Here is a 21,079-nt window from a genome sequence, read left to right on the forward strand (position 1 = left end):
TAGCATGCCAGAATGTTATAGAGAATGTGTTTTGTTTATTTGAACTAAGCCAATGACCTTTTCAAGCATTCTCATCATGAACCGCGTATTACATAGAGTACCTTCTGTGCATAATGAACAAATAAGATCAAATTCTGGGGCCTCATGGGATAAAAACTACATTTCCTCTTAGGTCGTCAACTTTTTAAGGAGATGTTCTGCAGAACAGACAATGTTGACATGACATTATGGAGACACATCATGACAGGATAGCATTTTGACACAATGGTGATGTGTGAACTTCAGAAGATTTGGATCCCAAGTTTGGACCCGTTGCCAAGTATGTGGATTCCTTTTTTAAGTATCCAGATGTCTCATGTCTGTAGAACTGGGCTTTTAGAATTGTTTATTTGTTGGTTTATATCAGGACAAGAAAGAGTACATTGCCTTCTTGAATCTAATTCAAGTCACTTCTAGAGTCTGAGAAACATACCATACCTTCAGACGCTTATTTTTGTCTGCTCTGTGGTCAACTTTTATTGACCGGATCAAAGCCAGACTTATTTTAGAAAAAAATTAACCAAAGCACAACCAAAAATCTCCTGACTTTAAGCAAAAGCAAAATGTTAAATGCCATTTCACAAAAATTAGGGAATGGAACAGAAGACCAGGGGAACTGTTGGAAGTTGACTTCCATAACCTTGGTGTTTCTCCCCAGGCACTAAAGGGAGATCAGAGAGGGCCTGCATGACCTTTCTCTGCTGTGTGTCTGAATACACATCGTGCTGGTCCTACCTCTGTCGTCTGTACACAGCTGTCTCTGCATGCAGACTCCAGAGCTGACCATCAGTCCTGGCGACGGGATTTCCGAGGTACAAATTTATCCTTTGATTCATTTTTACTGTCATCACTCTAATATAAACAGCATCGTGAATTTGGATACTATCAGAAAATCATAAACTGTTTTTCTCACCTACCTTAGTTCTTGAAAAATTTCACCATCTCCAGGTCTTAAAACAGGGAGACTCAGTGATTCAATTTAGAAATTCACATTAAGAACAGGAATTTTTTTTTTATTTTACTTTTATTTTTATTTTTTTTTACTATTTCATTCCCTTTGGTGCCCACAGCACCTAAAATAACACAGGGCACATGATGGTTGCTGCTTACCTGTTTGTTAAATGAATGAATGACTGTTCAGACGAATCTTACTAATTGCCTACAGTTAGTAAAGAGTCTGGTACTTTAAACTTTGGTGGCAGGAGTGAGGCTGTATCTCTCTCTGATGTGGTCCTGGGGTGACACCAGAAATTGGTATGTCCCTTCCTTCATAGTGGACTGTGTTCATACATTCACAGGGGCCACTTTTCCCTGCATAGCAGTTAGGAGTTGCACAATTCCGGTTAGCAAGTCTGGAATTCTTCATTTTTGTGAAAAAGCCATTGAGCGTAAGAAATTTTGGAAACCTTAATGAACCCGTGTGATCTCATATGCTCTTCTAGAAGACAAAATAACAATGGACCACAGGTTACCTTAAAGGTACACTATTTACATCCAGGACTAGAACAGTGATTGTGTACCTGCTCAGGAAAACCACCTGAAAACCTGAAACCAAAGGGAAGAACCCTTGAATGCTACCCTGTACTGAGGTCTAGCATCAAATTACATTTTTGTTTGTTTGTTCATTTTTTGATCTGTGAGGTAGTTAAAAACATACAATCTCCCAGGGGAAAAATAATTTAGAAATGTTCTAATTTATGCTTAGGTCATTGATTTTAAAAAGTCCTAACAAAGGACTAGGAGAGATCTTAAGGGTCACCTGGCCGAGCTTCCTACTTTGTGCCCTATTCATACCAAGAGAGAGGAGAATAAATAATGTGGCAACGATTTTGTGTGGATTGGCTCTATAGAAGCCACAGGCACATTCTGGAGAAGATGAAAAAGATGTCTACAGAGCTTGTGTGTGGTACCTCACTAAACGTCACCTTATTTCATCCTCTCAACGATGCTACGTAGTTAAGTGCTGTGCCTCCCTCCTTATTTTTACGTACATCAGTCGTGAGTCGGCCACTTTCCGTGAAGATTAAATGAGATAATGCATGGAAAGTGTTATCTAAATGGCAGGGTGCCATGCACTATTAGATATTGTCAGAGTCTATGAATTTATAAGAAATCTCAGGCTCTTATAGACCTATAGACTCAATTTGCTGAAAGCAGAGGGCTGGCTGTCCTTCTCATTGGGGAATGACTTGCAGGGGGTGGAGGAATACTAAACAGCTAATTAGTGGAAAATTTGTCAGTTCTTGGGAGGTTTCACTATCATATCTACAGCTCACTAATGAATAAGAAGGCTTTTCTTGCCTTCCTGACTTACCAAGACCTAGAAGTCAAGGGTTCCACCAGACTGGAGTTGAATCTGATCGCAGAGAAGACAAAGCTGGTCTGTTCCCCAGGGGATGTTGCAATTGGGAAAGAAACATATGAAGATCCCCGACCAGGAAATATTTTCTGAAGCTGGCATCTCACAGAAAACTTCCTAACCTCTAACTCTGGGCCTAATAACTAGCAGTGTCTACAGCCGAACATTCCCGCAGCTTCTCAAGGAACAGAGGCAGGCCGTACAGGAACAGGAGAGGGGCAGGATGGATTGCAGTGTTCCGGGAACAAATCGGGCTCCGGTGATCTGGAAAGAAAAGAGCCAGATTTGGATACATCAGGGAGGACAGTTAGTCAAGGGTTAGCTGGGACTTAAGAAAAGGGTCCTTTGCCTTAAAGGCCCACCAAGTTGTACCCGTGCCTTAATTATACAGTGTGGGTCCTGAGAGATGGGCGTGTGGAGGTGGGCGGGACTCTGAGGTCATCTGCCAGCTGACTGGTGGGGAAAGCACGGACAAGTGAGTTTAGGGGGTGATGAAAGTAGATGATCCTTTTGGGATTTACGTTGTTCAGCAGAGCAATAGCTGGGCTCGTATTTGGCTGGCTGAAGATGTAAAATACCGCTCTCAGCTTTGTAGAAATATTAATAATCCCCGAATCTCTCTCAATCACGTTTCCATAGCGATCCCAACCTCAGACCGATTCAACCGGACCCGTTAGTGAGGGGAACTTGGCCGTGTACGTATTTTTGTTTGTTGGTCTTTGTGTGTGTGCGTGTGTGTGTATTTCTCAAGTGATTCTAATTGTAGTCAGGCTTGGAAACCATCGATCTAGAAGTTCTAAGATGAAAATTTGCCAGGAGATGCTATTCTATTCAAATCACCACTCCCATCATGACTCAGCTGTCAGTTATCCAAGGTGACACCTGGATGTGTTCAAAGGGCAATTGTTAGAAGGCGATTACTCTGGCAGGTAGACACTGACACCGTCTTGGTGAGTCTTATCATGTCACTGCCTGCTACCTAAACTCCAAGGCCTGATCCACATTAAGAATGAAGAGGCAGCAGGTTAGGAACCCAGTATGGTCTGTTTCACAGGGCACATGCTGAGCATCTTATCTCTTTGATTATACAGAGAAGTCCCAAGGATAGGCTTCTCCCCCTCCTCTGATGAACTCTCAACCCCCAGACTCGGGGGACTGCCTCCTTATGAAATTGGCCCGCCTGCCGACCTCTCTCTCTCTGACTGCTGCAGGCAGCTACTGCATTTGTGCAAAGTGCGCTGATGCTTCTGGTTTGAGGCCACAGATTATACAAATTTTCTGCAGGGCTGGCATTGGGATTGTACATTGGGAATGCAGACAAATTCCCACAGTTTTTGGACATGATGACTGGTGTTCAAAGTGGAGACTGGATAGTTACAGAAGGACTAAGGATCTAGGAGATCCTCAGGGATCTGGAGGTCATTAGGACAAGGGATGTGTGTAAGGAGACAACTGAATGATCCCAGATGCTGCCTTTCCATCTTCCTTTATGTTCTGTGCTAGGAGTTCGCCCCAGTTCCGAAAGTTATGAGAGAGGCCAGCCAGGGCAGAATTGGCTGGAACCAGGTTCTGACAGAGCATCAGAGGCCGATCTAGGAGGAAGCAGGTCTTTAAACAATTTAGACCTCTAGAAAGGTCCAAAAGGAGTTGTGTCAAAGCAGGAGGGCAAAGGAGGGCTTCAGGGCTGCCTAGGAACAGGTGTGGAGAGAGGTCCAAGACAGACAGCAAACAGCATCGAGTAAGAACAGCAAAGCTTCTTGGAACTCTAAGCATGGGACGCAGGCTAGACTCCAGGAGGACTTACTGCATCATCTAGAAAGCAAGGTAATGAGTTGAGTTTGGGCCCTTGGGCAGGAGGGAGTATATTAAACTAGGCCAAGTGTGAAAGGCTTGTCCTGTGGGATAAGCCTGCAGCCTGGCCTCTAGAAATCAGGACTAGACTGTCCAGTGGCCAAGGGGACTTCATGCTTGACTGATGAACTTCTGGTCTACAGCTCCCTGAATTCCCCCCCTGCCCCAGGTCAGGATGATTTCCAGAGTCATTTCAGGCCTGGACCTGTAGGTTGGGGTTAAGTGTTTCCAGCTTCTAAGGTTAGAAAGCTATAGAAGCAAGAAGCCAAAGAGAATCCTCAATTCGACTTTCCTCTCCCAACTGTAGTTTAGTTATGTGGACATATTTCTAAGAGTATGTTTGGAGGAAGAAGTTTAAATTAAACTATTCCAAGTCAAACCCAGGGGCTACTGCACTGTGGCCAAAATTATTTACTGCCAGAAACAATCAAAGGTACTTCACGTTCTTTTATGATCTAAAATATCCAGTATTATGTGTGATACATAATATACTTTAAATGCAATTGAGACATACCAGAAAGTCACAGCTATGATCAAGGTGTACTCTTGATAAAATATGATACTTAAAAAATCCACTACTTTCCCTTTCCAACTTATTTTAAAGTATGCCCTTATTTAAAATGTTTTATTGTTTTTTATTTAAGTCTTTGCAAGACTTCTTTCTTACTTTCTCACTTTAAAATAGAAGATCTTAAATATCTGGAAGATGTATTGCTGTCATATATTCACAGACAGACAGAAAGACTGACACACACACACACCCCCAACAATAAAAGAACCAACATACTGCTGATTTAGCAACTAAATAACCAGCTACAGACACCCCTTTTGTATCATCAAGTACTGTGCATTCTTAAAGTGATAATGGAACTAAATTTGGAGAGAACTGGCCCGTAAGTTTCAATTTATTTGTTTCACAATCACATCCTCAAACTGAAGGGAAAATTACACCACGGTTTGATAAATAAAGCACTATACATTCAAAAACAAAATGCAAAATGCAAACTTCTAGAACTTCAAATAATCAAGGATCTGAGATTAATTCCATCAGTGGTTGAGCGGTGTTTTGGTTTTTTTTTTGTTGTTGTTGTTGTGAATTTGCTGGAGAATTTAGTATGAAAGCACTCTAACTAGTGTCTGATTATATCAGTGTCTCCATTTCCTTTTAGAACACACATCTGTTGTTGTGGGGGGTTTTCAGAGGGGAGAGTGTGGTTGTGGTTATTATGGAAATACGGCACAACCAGATATTTTAAAGCAGATGAGAAGAAACCCACAGACAGTTGGCTCACAAATGTTGTCCGCTTTCCGCATCCAGGCACAAAGCCGGGATGCAGCGGTCACGGCATCGTTCCTGGTGGCCTCTGTTTTATCTGTTTCAAACACTGGACTGCTCTTGTTAGTTAACTGACTGGAGATTGTTTTCCCCCCTCTCTTCCCTCTCTCTCTTTTTTTAATTGTTGTTACTCTGTTTTGCCTGAAAGCTGCAGTATCTCACTGTTCATTATTCCCGTTTCAGTCAAATCCTGTCCAAAATTAACTCACTGTGTGCCAGAGTTACTCTCTCGCTCTGTTTCTTTCTAGACCACATGCACAAAATGGACCTTGCCGTAGCTCTTAGAAAGTTTGTGGGTGTCGTATAAAGAACACTTTTTAAATAACTTAAAGCTGATTTTCCAAAGGCTGTGTTTCTCTAATATTTAAATTTTCTAATTCAAAGTGTTTCCAGTTATCGACAACTTGTTCTAAAATTCTGAATTTCCATCACACTTTAATCCTCTCTCTCACCCAGACTTAGATTCACAGATTCCATTTTAGCTTTAGTTCCCCCTTTTCCTATTTTAGTTTAAACTCTATAAAAGAGCCTTCTGAGACTCCAAACTCAAGGTGTAAGACAAGGGAAAAAAAAAAAATAAGTCAACAGCCAGTGGGGTCAGGGGAACTGGTTTCTTACATCAGGATCACTTTCCAGAGTATTCAACTTGAATTAAGTGCAGCCATCAGAAAAACCACAGAAATGAGAAACTTGCTGTTATAAATTAATGATTATTTGCCAAGCACGTGAGGGTGGCTGTTTGTTCCACAGTTTACTGTGATGTTTTATTCTTACTCAGTGCAACAGTAATTGGGTCTTAAACATGATAAAGTATCTTAAAGCTGCGTTGGTAGCCCAGCTGTCTACAGCGGGTTTTTAACTCTAGTTAAAGAAGGTTAATCAAAGCTAATGAATCTGTTTTAGCCAAGGCCACGGGTTTATCAAAAAAAAAAAAAAAAAAAAAAAGCAGGAGGTGACCGAACTAAAATCCTGGTTGTTCAGCTGTAAATGCAAATACATTTTTTAGCACAGTAATTTTGCAAGCATCTTTGATGGTCTGGGGTTTGTCTAGGGCCCATACATGCAAGCTCAGTAGTTTTCTTACCTTTCTGCCCCTCACTCTTCTGCCACGAAAAAAAAAAAAAATATATATATATATATGCCTCATGAAAATACAGGGGAGGGTATGCAATCCCACACGCTCCCTTCAGTGTGAACATATCCAGAGACTGTTGCATTGAGAAGTTCAGAATAGCTCTGCTCTTTATGAAGGAAGATGAGGAGCCCCTAATAAGGCTAATTCATTAAAACAAGCGTTTGTTATTAAAACACACCATGCAGGACCACAGGCATCCGAGCCAGACAGCGTGGCAATTAAAGTTGCCTCCCTGCAAAACTCAGGCTGCCCACCAGCTCTGGCCCACGAGTTCTGTTGTGTTTTCTTATGAGAAATGACATTGAAGAATGCAAGTTCGTAATTTATCAGGCAGCCGAGGACCCCTCAGTCCCTGGCCATGACACCGTTTTGTCCCCTTTCAGGAAGAATTTGAAAAAAATGCAGATCGTCTGCCCGTGTCCTTTGGCAAGGTGCCTGGGGCAAACTCTTGGCTGGGGGATAGCACCTAGCTGCCTTGAAACCTGCCTGGTTGCACTGGGAAAAAGTCACAGCGACAGAGCATCCTCCCAGTATCTTAAATTCACAGTGATGGAGAGGTTTTCACCTTAATCCCAGCATTTACGGAAAACACACACACACACACACACACACACACACACACACACACACCCAGCCCCTCCTGGGTCTGCAGAGACACCTTTCCCTCCTCTGCTGCTGGCCGTGCTTTGGACAGAGGTTCATAGCAACTCAGAGGGACTGTTTCTGGCACGGAGAGCCCCCTGCCAAAGAGACAGAAAGGCGAGCCTGAGCACCATTGTGGCTTTCCCTTGTGCTCTCTTTTTAAACCTAAATAATATTTGTACTTTGGGGGAGGGGTGTGAAAAATGGGGTGGATGGAGGAAGCCAGGCAGAACCCAAAAAGCCAGGGACAGGGAGAAAAAAAAAAGAGCCCTAGGAGGAGTGAAGGGAAGGAAGGCCCCCATCACAGATTTCAAAAGCATATTTTTTTCAGTTGCACCAGCCACAACCCCCTTGATGAAAACTAGTTGCGAAATTCAGTGCCTGTTAGGCCTCAGCTAATTAGAAAAAATGGGCTTTTTTTTTTTTCTTTCTTTTCCTTTCTTTCTTTAGCACCTTTTCTTTCAAGCATTTAGTCTCAGGAGGGGGAACCAGGCTCTTGGCCGGGCTGTTTTGAAAACACGCCTTTGAATGCCTCTCCCTAATTCACGCCTTTTGTTTTTTGGGCTTTTGTGTTTGCCAGTTTGACCATATAACGTTATACATCTGGTGTATAGCTTGTTGGGGGCTTTTTTCTCCCAGGGACCCTATGCATTCCCTATAGGACCCTCCTGGGCTTCAATTTGAGCGATCTTGTAACAGAAAGGGGTAAAGGAGCAGGAGGAGGCTGGCGGGGGGGAGGGAGTCAGGGAGAGGAGGAGGCAGGCGGGGAGGCAGAGAGAGAAATGAGTGAAACCTAAAAAAAAAAAGTTGAAAAGAATTCTTTGGCTCTCGTCTTTTCTTCTCACTGTTGCGACTGGACCCTGAGTCAGCCGGCGACAAGGCCTCGGTGGGAAAATGGACGGGGCCACAGAATAGATAACTCATTGGAATTCTGGCAACATATTCGTAAATAAAACAAAAGTGGAGAGGCGGGCTGGGGGGAGGGCGCGTGTTTCTGGGGAAGCAGCGCAGGGCTGCTCGGGGCCCGGGGACCCTTCCAGGGCCGGCTCCCCGACTCGCCTTTTGCAGGGGAAATCTCAGATGGTCAAAGGAAAGGAATTCGGACCCTTGTGCCCAGGCCTGTTTAGCCGAGCTTTTGCAGCTGGAGATGTTTATTACTGCAGCTATGAGCATGCTCCTGCAAACACACTCTCCAAGCCCGAGAGAGCTGAAATAATTCGCCTTGTTTCTCCAGAGCAGCAGGCAAGTTCGGTGCCTCGGAAGGGGTTTCTGTAAAAACAGGAACACACTTGGGCACGACTATTTCCCTCCCACCCTGCTCCTCAAGAAGAGATGCCCCTCCACCCCAACCCCACTGGATTTAATTTGCATTTATCTTTTCCAGCCCCTACCTCCCAGGCACACCTTTGACAAAACAGCCTGGATCGGTTTGCTGGGAATGATGGCATTTTTGTATGTTTCCTGATGTTAAAAACTCCCAGGCTTCTAGCAGATTTTGATATTAATGCACATGATCGGTAATCTCATCTCAGTTTCCCCATCTGCAAAATGGACATAGCATAACACCAAAGTTGGAATTTTTAGTTTTTGCATAATTTAAGTTCTTTTTATAATGGGTTTAGTTCATATATACGTATGAGTTTATATCATATATGTTTATATCACTTATATGATATTTCACATACCGTATACGACATAGACCCATTATAAATAAATATATTGTCCCTTGATTTGGGGTAAAATAAAACCTAGAATAAATAAGAAGTCAATATGCTTGTAGCTGGCGTTTAAAGTTAATACCAACAGCCTTTTCTTTACTGCTGAACAATTTCAAAAGCAATTCTAGGCAGGAAAGCAAAACAAACTGGTTTCAGTGCAAAGCTTATGAGTTGTTTGTGTTTCCCTGAATTCAACGAGGGGGTGGGTGAGTAGGGAATTTGTTTTAAATATAGAAATGCAGAAAATACGCAAACTGGGCAGAATCTGTTGGAAGGTTCTGCAGCTCCCCGTGCAGAGTTTATTAGAGATGTGATGTAAATTGTGGATACAGTTTTCAAAAGTAGTCAGGGAATATGCTGTGAGAGCTCTTAGTAAAAAATACCAATTTTTTTAACTCATATATTTGTAGGTAAGGTTACCAGCAGATTAACCTCTGGATAAGAGTTTCTTTAGGTGGAAATCTAGAACCCTGTCTGTCCTTTATCAGTCTAGTCACCTGACCAAGAATGCAGATCCAAGAGTAAACACAATTAAATTAACAAATGTTTGGAAGGAAATGGTGAAGTCTTTTTTTTTTTTAAAAAAAAACCATATTTTTAACTGAGACACTTTGCTTTTCCAGTCAGACACATAATTATACAATAGGCTAATTTTCAAGACTGTTTTTTCCTAAACATCAATCGGACTAGTAAAAACGGTGCTATTCAACTGTATGATGTATTCAACTGAGATGTACTGTAACTCCCTTGGAAAAGTAACTTACCTTAGGGAAATATTTTACTTAACAGAAAAAATTTTTTTTTTTTGTTTTTACTCTGAGTTCCCTGCAAGATTCTTGTCTGTTTTTGTGTGTGTGTATATGTGTTTTTGTTTTTCTTTAAAATGGTTTCAGAACATGGAGAAGTAAGCCCATCCTTAACTGAAACACAAACAAAAAAACATGGACTTTAAAATTCTTAAACGCATCCCTTAGCTTCCAAATGTAAGACTGTCCCAGCAAGAATGTCACAAAGTGTAAGCACAGAAGGATCTGTATTTTACTGCAAACATTCTCTCCATAACATCCAAAGAATACGCAAAGAATGAGCTGCTCTTATTTACATTACAGTGCCTGTATTTATCGTATTTTCAAGTATGCTTAACAACTTGATACCATTTTCTTAAAAGATTTCTTAGTCAGACGGAGCCTCCTAACCCACCCACCTGCCCTCTTAGTCGGAGAGTCTAGATTTGAAGAAAAACGTTCTTTATGCTTCTGTGAAGCCTGGCTTTATTTCTAATTAAGTGGGAGTTTAGAATTAGAGGTAAACCTGGTGGCAGGTAGTGTGGCAGCAGGAGCAAAGCAGAAAAAGACAAATAGCAGTTATCCACTTAAGAAAATAACATTCTGTTGATTGGCCAACACCCTTTAAATTTTAGCTATTAACGACTCCCACAGAAACAGGAAGTGCCAATAACAAACTCGATTTCCAATGTCCCCAAGGTAATAATAATCCACTAATTTGACTTTATCCCAGCTGGCCCTCTGTAGCAGTTTCTACTTGGTTTTTGAAGCAGAGAAGCCTTATCTTTCTTTGGGGGGTGGGGGGAAACACACACACACACACACGCACACACACGCACACATGCACGCACAGGGAGGGTGGGCAGGGAAGTTAAGAAAGAGTGTGGAGAGAAAACACATGGAAATTTAATGTGAAAGTCTCTTGTTGCAATAAAGCTGTTAGGTTTGGCATGAAGACTGTTATCAGATGGTTCTTTTGACATTATTTGAGCCTTTCAGTAAGTAAGACAAGCCTGAAGGATTAGGTTGTCAATTTCAGCCTGTCATCTTTGGGGAGGGAAAAAAAAGTTGCTTTTCTTTTCTTTCTTTCTTTTTTTTTTTTTTTTTTGCTTGTATCTTTCTTCACCAGCTTTGGAACCTGCAGTAGAAATACTGAAGGCGTCGAAGACAACGTCGACCCCACATTGATCACGAAGGTCCTGCTTTTAAAGACAAGCCAAGCTGGAAAGCTAATCACCCTGGGCGAGTATGAATTTATCTAAAGAGGATTTCATGTGGAACTCCCGGAGCCGGCCGCCAAACGGATGACTGCACACTTTAAGAAAGTTAGTGGGCCTTCTCCCAGTCAACTGTCAGGCCACATAAAAGGTCTGGAACGCGCTGACTTAAGCAAACGATATTTAGCCATCTAAAGAGACCAGAAGGCCCAAGATTTTGCTTTGTTGGAGCTGACAGGAAATATTGATACGTATCAAGTAACACTCCTGATGGAAAAAGGAAGATGGAATTCCTCTCGGCACTATCTCTATTTACAAAACTGTCTCGTGCTTTGGAAACAAGGTGGGGGCAGGGGAGACGCCAAACCCAACACTTCACTTGTGGCCTTTCCAACTTTCCTGGGACCGCAATTTAGTGAAAAGAAGAAGCGCACTGCATTCGCTTCTTTTCAAAAACAACAAAATGTATTGGAATTGGAATTTGCAAACTCTCTGAGTGTCTAGCTGACAGGTGGACTTGGCCCCGTCACCCTGAATCTATTCCTTCCATTTATTAACTTAGAAAACCCGCCATGGATTATGTTTTGGTGTGTAAATATTCCAGAGTGTCTTAGAAGTAACTGGCTATCAAGTCTAAAAAGCAAATGCTCTGAACAGGTCCTAGGAATCGAAGTTCTATATTTGTGAGAAATAATGCTCATAATCCTAATGATTGATCACTTCCAGTGTTTTAACCACTTGGGGGAAGTACTCCTAATATCCTGTATGGGCAAAATCTAATTGGGAAGTTTGAGCTCTTAGCCTGGAATAAAGGTTGGGTTGGAGGGTTTCATTTAAAAGGGAAAAAGGAAAAAAAAAAAAACCTATTTTATCAGAATACTCTAAACGTTCTCCATCAGCAATGTTGTGCCTGAGGTGATACCCTTGAAGACGCTGGAGGTGGCAGTGTTAATGAAATACCCTTTGGCATTAAACAGCATTTCTAGAATCCTGATTGTAGGACTAGAAAGGGAAGTGAAATTTGTAACAGCGCAATAAACAAGGGAAACTGCCGAAAAGAACCTGCTTGTTCTGCGAGGAAGATCGCTTCCAGTTAAACAAAGAAATTTAGGGTCGTCTGCTTTTCATGAAAATCGCATACATATGGCCTTTGAAATTTGTCACTGAAGATGGTTTTGCTCTAAGGTAAAATTCACCACTTTATAGCTTTTCAGCTGCAAATCTCTGGCTTTTTTTTTTTTTTTTTCTTCTCTCTTTTGGCCTGCAGCCCAATATGAATGTATGATCACTAGCACAATAGTTAAACATCTGAGTCTTTTTGAAGTGCCTTCAATGTTACAATGATGTGATGGTTGATTGCCTAGCCGTCAGTTTAGAAAAGAACTTCATTCTGCCCCCTAGTGGTAGAGATTAAAGTTTAATGACTGCTTCATAATACATAAAGCCTTCCCCCACCCCCCAATTTCCCATATTTTAAGGATTTTGTGTAGTGCGGGAAGTACTAATGAGTTTCTTCATAATCAGTGAAACGTGGATTTTCCCAGGAAAACTATTCTGAATGGACTGTTTTACAAACCACGGGATCATTCCATGTAACTTTCATGCACTTTGCTGTGCTTGCCTGGATAATAAGCTCAACCAATTATAAACAGGCATTTTTTCCATTACGGAATCCTTCCTGGAAAAATTCTGAGTCCTCTTAATGGCAGCTTTTAACTAAGGAGTGTATGGTGTTGCAAAATAATCAGAAATATATACATATATATATACATATACACACACATACACATATACATACACACATATATATATATACATAAACATGTATATTCCAAAAAAGCATTGTGTATTGTCAGATATTGTTGAAGCTGACCTTTCTTCTCAGATGACTATTCTTGTACAAAAGGCAATAAAAACCATTCTAATTATAGCACTGGCTACTCCACAGGTCACATTTCCTCAGTGTTCAAGTTCATAAAGAAAGCCACGTTCACCCAAGGTAAAAAAGGGCGTTTGAGATATGCACAAGATTTTCGGTTTGGGAAACACTGATCACACCCAGCTCCTTTGGAGCTGACCACAAAGTCGAAGGGATTTGTTCGGGTTTTTTACGCTGTCCTGGCTTTGTTTTGTTTGGTTATTTATTTTTCATCTTTAATGCAGAGTTTATGTCCTGCAGGCGGGCGAGCGTATGAAAGCAACGTGACATCAAGCACTCGTAATATAGGGACCGTTCCCCGCGCCTGTATGCTTAGGTCTTGCACAAAGGAAAGCTCATGTTGGAGAGAGATGGAGAAGACTGAGGAGGAGGAGGCGGAGGCGTCCACGGAGAGTGGACGGGACAGCTGGACCGTGTGTAATGTGTCAGTTTTCTTCTGTGCCACTATTGTGCTGCTGATGTTGGAATGCAGGGAAGGCGCTAGTTTGTTGAATAAGGAGCCATGTAAATTCCAGCTGTCAACATGTGATCACCCCTTCGGACAAAGAGAGAGGTTTTCTCCTTACCCATATCTGACTGCTCGTCACAGCTACATGTTTTCCTGAGCCCTTTTGCCACCAGGCTGTATCTGGGCAGTTGGGGGAGCCTTCGGATACGCTTCTTTTTTCAGACTGGTTCTGCAGGTTTAGTACCTGGTTTGTAAAGGTGTATGGACTGGAATTCAAAGGACGTGAAGTCAAGATTTTTTTTTTTCTCCAGGAAATAATGCTGGGTCTGTTTTGATGTCAAACAATCAATAGCATTTTTGAAGAAGCATCCTGACTATCATTTTATTTATTTCACCGTGATAGGCAAACACTTTACTCAAAAAGAATGGTCCAAAACAAAAATTAATATACTGGATGGCTTTTCTTATTGCGAAGCATGTCAGCTGGGTTACAACCATGTCAATTTAATTCCGTTCTTGAAAAACTGCTCTAGGGAAGCACGTGACGCTGTGGGAGCCGGGGAAGCGCTCGCTTCTTATCACTTCTCCTGCTGTACAGCTCCCCACCCTCTCCATGTGGTTTGAAAGAGGCTGCTGACATCGCTGAGATTTTGAGTAGGGTTCTGGGAAGCTCTCTACAAACTGGAAGGGGAGGAGGCAGAGGAGGAGGAGAGGAGAAAAGCGTTCTCTGACTAAGACTAGCTCCAAGGCGGCTTGGGTCTCATGGGAGTTTAATTAGAAAAAGAAATTTTCAGCCCTGTTCACACAGGCAAAAATTATTCATACTAGGACATCTCAGATGCCAATTTTTTTTCTTTTTCTTTTTTGTATATTAGGAAGCCTAGAACATTTTGTGGTGTGTTAGGATTGCAGACTTTCTTTCTCCTCCTTGCAGAATTTAGTCTGAAAACAACCCAAAATGACATTGGTCTCCTGGTGTCACTGATGTGGCTGTTTCTAGAACTCTGGCCAAAGGTGATGCATGGAATTTGGATGACATCTTTTTTTTAAATGTCCATGACATACAGATTATATATGTATTTCATTTTCAGTCATTCAACATGTCTCAGTGATTTCCACAGGGATACTTTCTAGAAATACAGGATGGCCTGGACAAATTAATGGGACGTAAAGAAACCATTATTTTATTTTTTTCTTTTTTTGGGGGGGAGGTAATTAGGTTTATTTATTTATTTGTTTGCTTATTTTAATGGCCATCCTGGGGATTGAACCAAGGACCTCGTGCATGCTAAGCATGTGCTCTACCACTGAGCTACACCCTCCCCCAATTCATCATCTTTTTGAATTCCCATTCATTGGTTACCAAAGAAAATCCACTGCAATTTAGAAATGCTTTGGTGACACTTGGCTATGTGGATTTTAAGAGATGTAAAGGGTGGCCTCATTTTGAAGTCATTCTTGGGTTTTCCACACATCACCATCACCATCGCCCTCATCCATTCTGGAATGGTTTCCTACAAAGTGAAAGGGACTAGGCTCAGGCCACAGAAAGCTAAAAGAAGTTTTCTTCACCTCAGCTGGGATTGAGGGGGAGGTAAGTGAGGCCTATCAATTTTAAATAATAATAAATACTACTAGACAAATATAATATAAATATTACTAAAGGAGCAGCAGTGATTTTCACCAGCCACATGGGACCCCGAGGCAACAGGAAACTCAGTAATACCGATCTTGTCTTTATTTTACATTTTGATATTTTGTTCCTTATGGATTTTTGCATTAATTTTGATTCTGAGCGTATTGCATTCAAATATTATTTATCTTGATTATCCATTTTTTTGGTGCCTTCACTCCCCTCACCATGTCCCCAGCCCTGCTTATAGAGCGTGGGGGAAGATGGTAGTCCAATTGTCTTATTTCTATCTGTCTAGCTTTTTGAGATTTGATAGCCAATCGATTTGAGCCAAAACTTCTTTCATGGAATCATTAAAAACACATTCATAAATGGTGACTTTCCCCAGCATCTCTTTAAGTTGCTTTTCAGGGGCGACCAACACTCAGATAAATGCTGTGGCTACACACACTGTTTCTCTCTCTCTAGGAACTACTTATCTCAAATTTAGGATGAAGAAAAGCTGTTTTCCCAGGCGCTGTTTGTCTCGTGTCATTACTCTACTCCCATCCAAGCCCACTGGTCAAATCGCTTCCCAGGTGCAGAGTTTCTCATTGGCCTGGGATCCCCTGCCAGCTCTGTCAGTTAACACTGTATCTTCCTCCATCCTTCACCTGATTAATGCTATCAGTCACATGTCTCTCCCTGATGGTCCCCTTTGGGCAGTGGATTTCCAGTTCTCAGGCACAGAACAACATATACTGCTCAACTCTGGGGCCTCAAGTCGGACACGACCACTGCCAAGCATGCTTGATGTGATCTGTTCCAAACTTCTTCCTTGTAAGCTCAGCCTAGAGAGATGGCATGCCAGCGGGGACAAGAACACGTGCTTACAGGGCATTAAAGCACAGCTCTGCACTGTTCTAAACCCTTGGCGTATTTGACCTGGAAGGAAAAAAAAAAAAGATCACATAGAATTTGGCTTTTTTTCCAGCACATTGTGACTTGACTTAGATGCCTGGAAAAGACAAAGAGATATGCGAGAGGGAGAGAGAGGGGGAGAAACTGAGAGAGAGAGAGAGAGAGAGAGAGAGGAGAGAGGGACCAAGGGAGAAGATATGTCTCTATTTGTACCATTTAGCTCCAGAAAAGGAAATGCAGACACCACCTCTCAAGTCAGGAGAATACTCCAACCGGCCAGGGTGTTATAAATTAGAGCCTGTCAGGATTACAATGTATATTAATAGTCACACCTCTTTTTAATGAGTTTGGCATTGGCAGCTGAGAGGAAACACAAGCAATCATGGCTCTGCTCGTGCAAACCCCGACAAAGGGATCCGCAATAAATCTTCCTAGAACAGCACTCACCATAAATATGTATCACATAAGGCATCTGTTTTACATTCTGCATATAAATCAGCAAAGCGCTGAATAGCAATGAATCAGCTTCTCAATGCCTGATTTGATAACAAATCGACTTGGATCTTAGGCGAGAGAATTTACAGCCCTCACCCTCAAGACAGATAGTCAATACTTAAGACAAGTGCCAAGGTAACTTTTCTTCAGCCAGCAAGTTTCCAGAATGGGAGTCTTGGTGCTCTGGGTGGTGGGGGGAGGGGAGGGGGGAGGGGAGGGGGGGAGGGAGGGGCGGGACAAGGCTGGGCCATTCCAGGGAGAGGGGAAGCAGTCTTCCTTTGTGGGGAGGGGTTTTGAGAACTTCCAGTTCTGGGTTTGAAGGACACTGTGACATTTCTCTGCAGGTGAACAGTTTTGTCTCCGCTCCCTCCCTTTCCCTGGGTTTCCGGCAAGTACACTTTCTGCAGGACCTGGTGATAATGGAGATATCTTGGTCAGGTCATGAGGGGGGACCCTGGGCCCCCCCACCCCCCCAGACTGGGTAGGGCTTCCTTCTTGCACAACCCCTTCACTTGTCCCAGCCAGGCTGGGGTGACTCCCACAGCTAGGGGAGGAAGCAAAGCTCTGACCCCTTTCTTTACAGACCGTTGATAATAACTTCCTGGAAAGACCTTTTATTCCACGCTACAAAATGAGTGAACAGTATTTATGGCGTCTTTCCAGTATGTGAGTGTTGATGGGATTGGTCACAGGGGGAAACGTGAATGGCTCTTTACTGTCACAGCCCTGCCTGATATGGACAAGTCCAGCCACACGGAGATATGAAATGCTTAAAGACCACACGGGCACTCCAAAGTCTTTGCCAAGATGCAGGCAGCAGTTCTGACTGACTTGGGGGGAGCAGGTCTCATCGGGCAGTGGGGTATAATGTGGGGTGGACAGACACTCTTTTGCAGAGTTCTGAAGGTCATGTTTTATTTGCTTCTGCTTTCTTTCACCTTGGCTATGGGTCATATTCTCTTTCTTTAGAAACATCCATCTCATTTGGAGTAGGAAGCTGCCACGTACCATTTTGTGAGATGTGAGTCTCCTTGGATATCAGCTATCTCCTTAGGCTGAGCAATGGTGATATTTTTATAGGCTCAGCTGTTGTGGCCTTTCCAAGTGTGTCTGTCTTCTGTGGTTGATTTCTCAACCCCAAAATGGGAAATATATGTCAAAATCTCTCCAAAGACTGCCTCTATTCAGTGCTTGAAGACCCCATTGGGCAAATATGAAAAACTCCTTCCTCATTGTAGTTAGATAGACAACTAGGAGGAAAAATTTTGAATTTTCATGAACTCCTATCCAATTTAACCTAACTAATCAGAAATCTCCTAGCTACCATGTTTTCCCCTTATTCTAGGAGATATTCTGGGATAACTCAACTGAGGACACTGTGGCGTTCTCTTAAAATTCAGGGTTTTATTGTTCAAAACTCTAATTCACTCCAAGAGCAACAACAACAGAAAATCATCCTGAAATGTAATCAGTTTCACAGACCAGCCCACTTAAACATTTTTCTTTCTCTTCATGCATCAGTTTGTATGTACGTAAATATGAGAACAGTGGTTCTCAACTGGGGTGATTTTTGCGTCCCGAGGGACATTTGGCAGTGTCTGGAGACACTTTCAGTTCTTTTTGGTTGCCATAATTTGGTTAGAGGGATGCCGACGGCATGTGGTGGCCCTCCTCCCCACTCCCACGCAACAAAGAATTATCCTGCCCCAAATAACAATAGGCTAAGTTGGGAAACTACGCTGAAGAGAGAGTGAAGGACTTGGGTTGGAATCTCAGTCTGTGGCTTCTCAGCACGTGACCCGGCGTAAGTGACTTAAGCCGTCTGATCCTCCTCTTTGAAGTGGGAACTGACTCCACAGGTTTGATGTGAGAAGCATATGGAAAGGTATATGTAAACCATTTGGCCAAAAAAGCATCTCAGCCATTAGGTTTTCCTTCCCGTTGCCTAAAAACAACAACGTACAGTACAAGGCTCCACCTCACAGTGAGTGCTGGAAGAAAATCATTTTTGAAATGTTTCTGTTTTTCTCCGGCCTGGCCAGATCTCAAGGTTTCGTTGTTCGTTTTTTAAATAATGAGCGCCAGAGAGAGTTTGTTGAGCTTCAGTCTTATTACTTCGGAGGGCTGCAGGGAAGCTGAGTTCTCACTGGGATCCTTCTGGTCGCAATTCCAGCGGCATCACTGATTTTATGGGACGTGAGCAGCAAACGTGATGGTCTGGGAGGCAGGCAGACCTGTATTCAAACATCACATCTGCATTTCTGGGCTATGTGACCTTGGACGATGTGACCTCGGGCACAGAGGACCTTGTTCGAGCCTCAGTTTTACTCATGTGCAAAATGAGGATCAGGACTTTCATCTTTCAGATGTGATTTTAGCCTGGAAATAATGCCAAGCCTAACCCAGAGCTAGGCGATGCTGAGGGCCTGCCTTAATTACAGTAATTTGGAGGAGTTGCTCTTCTTGCTTTTGGTTTCCTTTAAAGACATGCGAGGGAGGACAGGAAGGAGAACCAGGCTGGCCGCCTGGTAGGTGGAGAGAAGCAGTCCCAGGGGACAGACCAGGGACCAGCGCTCACTGTTACGTGAGCATCCCGTTCACAGAAACCAACCCTACACATTTGAATAAGATCTTGGAATGTGTTGAACTAGAAAAGGCTCCTAAAACCAGCATGTGGTTTTTAAAGAGAGGAAGTGGTCAGGTACCACATGTAGCCAGAAGGGCTCAGTGACAAGTTGTGTTTCCCAAAGATGGCTGCATGCAACACCCTCCTGTCCCGGACCACACATCGAGAGACCCTGAGAATTAATTCAAGGTATTCTCTTTTCATATCATTTTTGATATGCCCATTTGTTTTAAATTATAAATGTAATGCACGCTCATTCTAAGAAATTGGGAAAAAACATTTTTAAATGTAAGATGAAAAAGTAAAGTTAGCTGCGGGATTAAAATATCATTTGGATCAATTACTGTTTTTAAATGCGTTTGGTTACAGAGTTCGGATACAAAATTATAAGTGACCATGATGTGTCTTCACATGCAAAACAAAGTGCCAATTAAGGTAATTATTGTAAAATTTTAGGTCCAGAAGCTGCTTACCTAGAAAACTCCCTATAATTAAGGAAAGGTGTTTGGGATAATCGCCCCAATTTACCACTTTAGTTGTTTGAGAAGATGAAGAATCAGGAATTGTCTGGCCTGAGTTTTCTTTTTCGGTTGTATAAAATGCTTCATCAGTCTATTTTTCTGGAAGTATTTTTTTGCTCAATGAAAAGACCTTTTTTATATTAAATGTGCTTTGACTCAACTGTCAAAAAAAATCTTTATGTTTTTAATGCCCCAATCACCAATCAAGTCTATCAATTTCATTTAAAAAAAAAAAGAAAAAAGAAAAAAAACAAACAGCAGCAAACAAACTAGTTAACAAATTTAAAACACAAATTTCAATGTTCCCTGGAATATTTCTAACAGGTGAATTGGCCTCTACACTTCATATTGTGCCAAGTTGTGTCCGATCAGATATACAAGGCTCCTTCCCCGTTGTGGGAAGGAGCCAGTCTTGGACAGAGACTCCAGTTACCTCCATAGTATGTGCATTTTGTTGGGAAGGGAATACGGAGGTGGTTTGTAGAGGGAATAAAGAGGGGCTTCCGCTCAACAATTTAGAAGAGATTGCAAATATCTTTTTCCCCCAAGACTTAACTGAGATACAAGCCTCCCAAAGGATATGTGGGAGGTAAATTCTGAGGGTGCTTCTAAGTTTTCCCCTGTGTCTTACATGAAAAGATGTGGGGTAAGTTCTTAGGTAGATCTCCTTATTAAGAATCCGGAGGAACATTGATGTCATATGCAGTAATCAGAGGAGGAGATGATGGGCAAGCAGAAATTCTCTTTGACCCGTGATCTGATCTTGAAGGGAAATGTAGATTAGAAAAAGCAAAGCTGGAACTCGGCGTGGCACAACCTGGGTAGACCATGGGGGCACAGACCAGGGAGAACAGAGAGATGGATGGACAGGAGGGAGGTGAGGCGGACAGAGAAATTCTAGGAGTGGATGGATTGCTCTGCTCAGGACGACTTCCTACTGGCACACTGCCCACATCCTTACCTCTGCTTCCATTGTCTGTTTACTCTTTTTTTTTTTTTTAGTTTATTTATTTCTTATATTCCAGATGAACAACTTGAGAAAAGGCTGCCACTCCGGGAGTCACATTCTACAAAAAAGGAAGAAAACTTAACATAGGAAGGATCCACCTTGCCAAATGAAGCTTTTGGTTAATTTAGAATTGGTTAATTTCTCCCCCTGATGTCAAGCAATCTACTGTCTACCTGTCCTCATTTCAAACGTGCTTCCTGGTAAAAATCATGATTTTGTGAATAGTTGCTTGCCAAGATCTGTCTTAGGTTTTGTAGAACATTGAAGTGTATGGAACGGGAAAATCCTCTACTGCCTTGCAAAGTAGCACTCTGTACTTAACAAGAGTGCAAGAAAACCTAATCATAACCCAGAAAAATACTTTCGGAAAAGTTTGAGTGTTAGACTGAAGTTTCAGAAGTAAATGCAGCTGGTTTCAGACGTTCC

The 21,079-nt window shown here is 42.3% G+C and overlaps 1 long non-coding RNA gene across 1 annotated transcript; it reads left to right on the forward strand.

The window, feature by feature from the left end:
* Positions 1-641: 641 nt before the first annotated feature.
* Positions 642-16,053, forward strand: LOC116660227. Its single transcript, XR_004315633.1, has 3 exons — positions 642-851; positions 10,995-12,267; positions 13,262-16,053. It is a non-coding gene; the product is annotated as an uncharacterized LOC116660227 (long non-coding RNA).
* The last annotated feature ends 5,026 nt before the right edge of the window (positions 16,054-21,079 follow it).

Source organism: Camelus ferus, chromosome 27, assembly GCF_009834535.1.
Source record: "Camelus ferus isolate YT-003-E chromosome 27, BCGSAC_Cfer_1.0, whole genome shotgun sequence".
In the NCBI taxonomy this organism is placed as follows: domain Eukaryota; kingdom Metazoa; phylum Chordata; class Mammalia; order Artiodactyla; family Camelidae; genus Camelus; species Camelus ferus.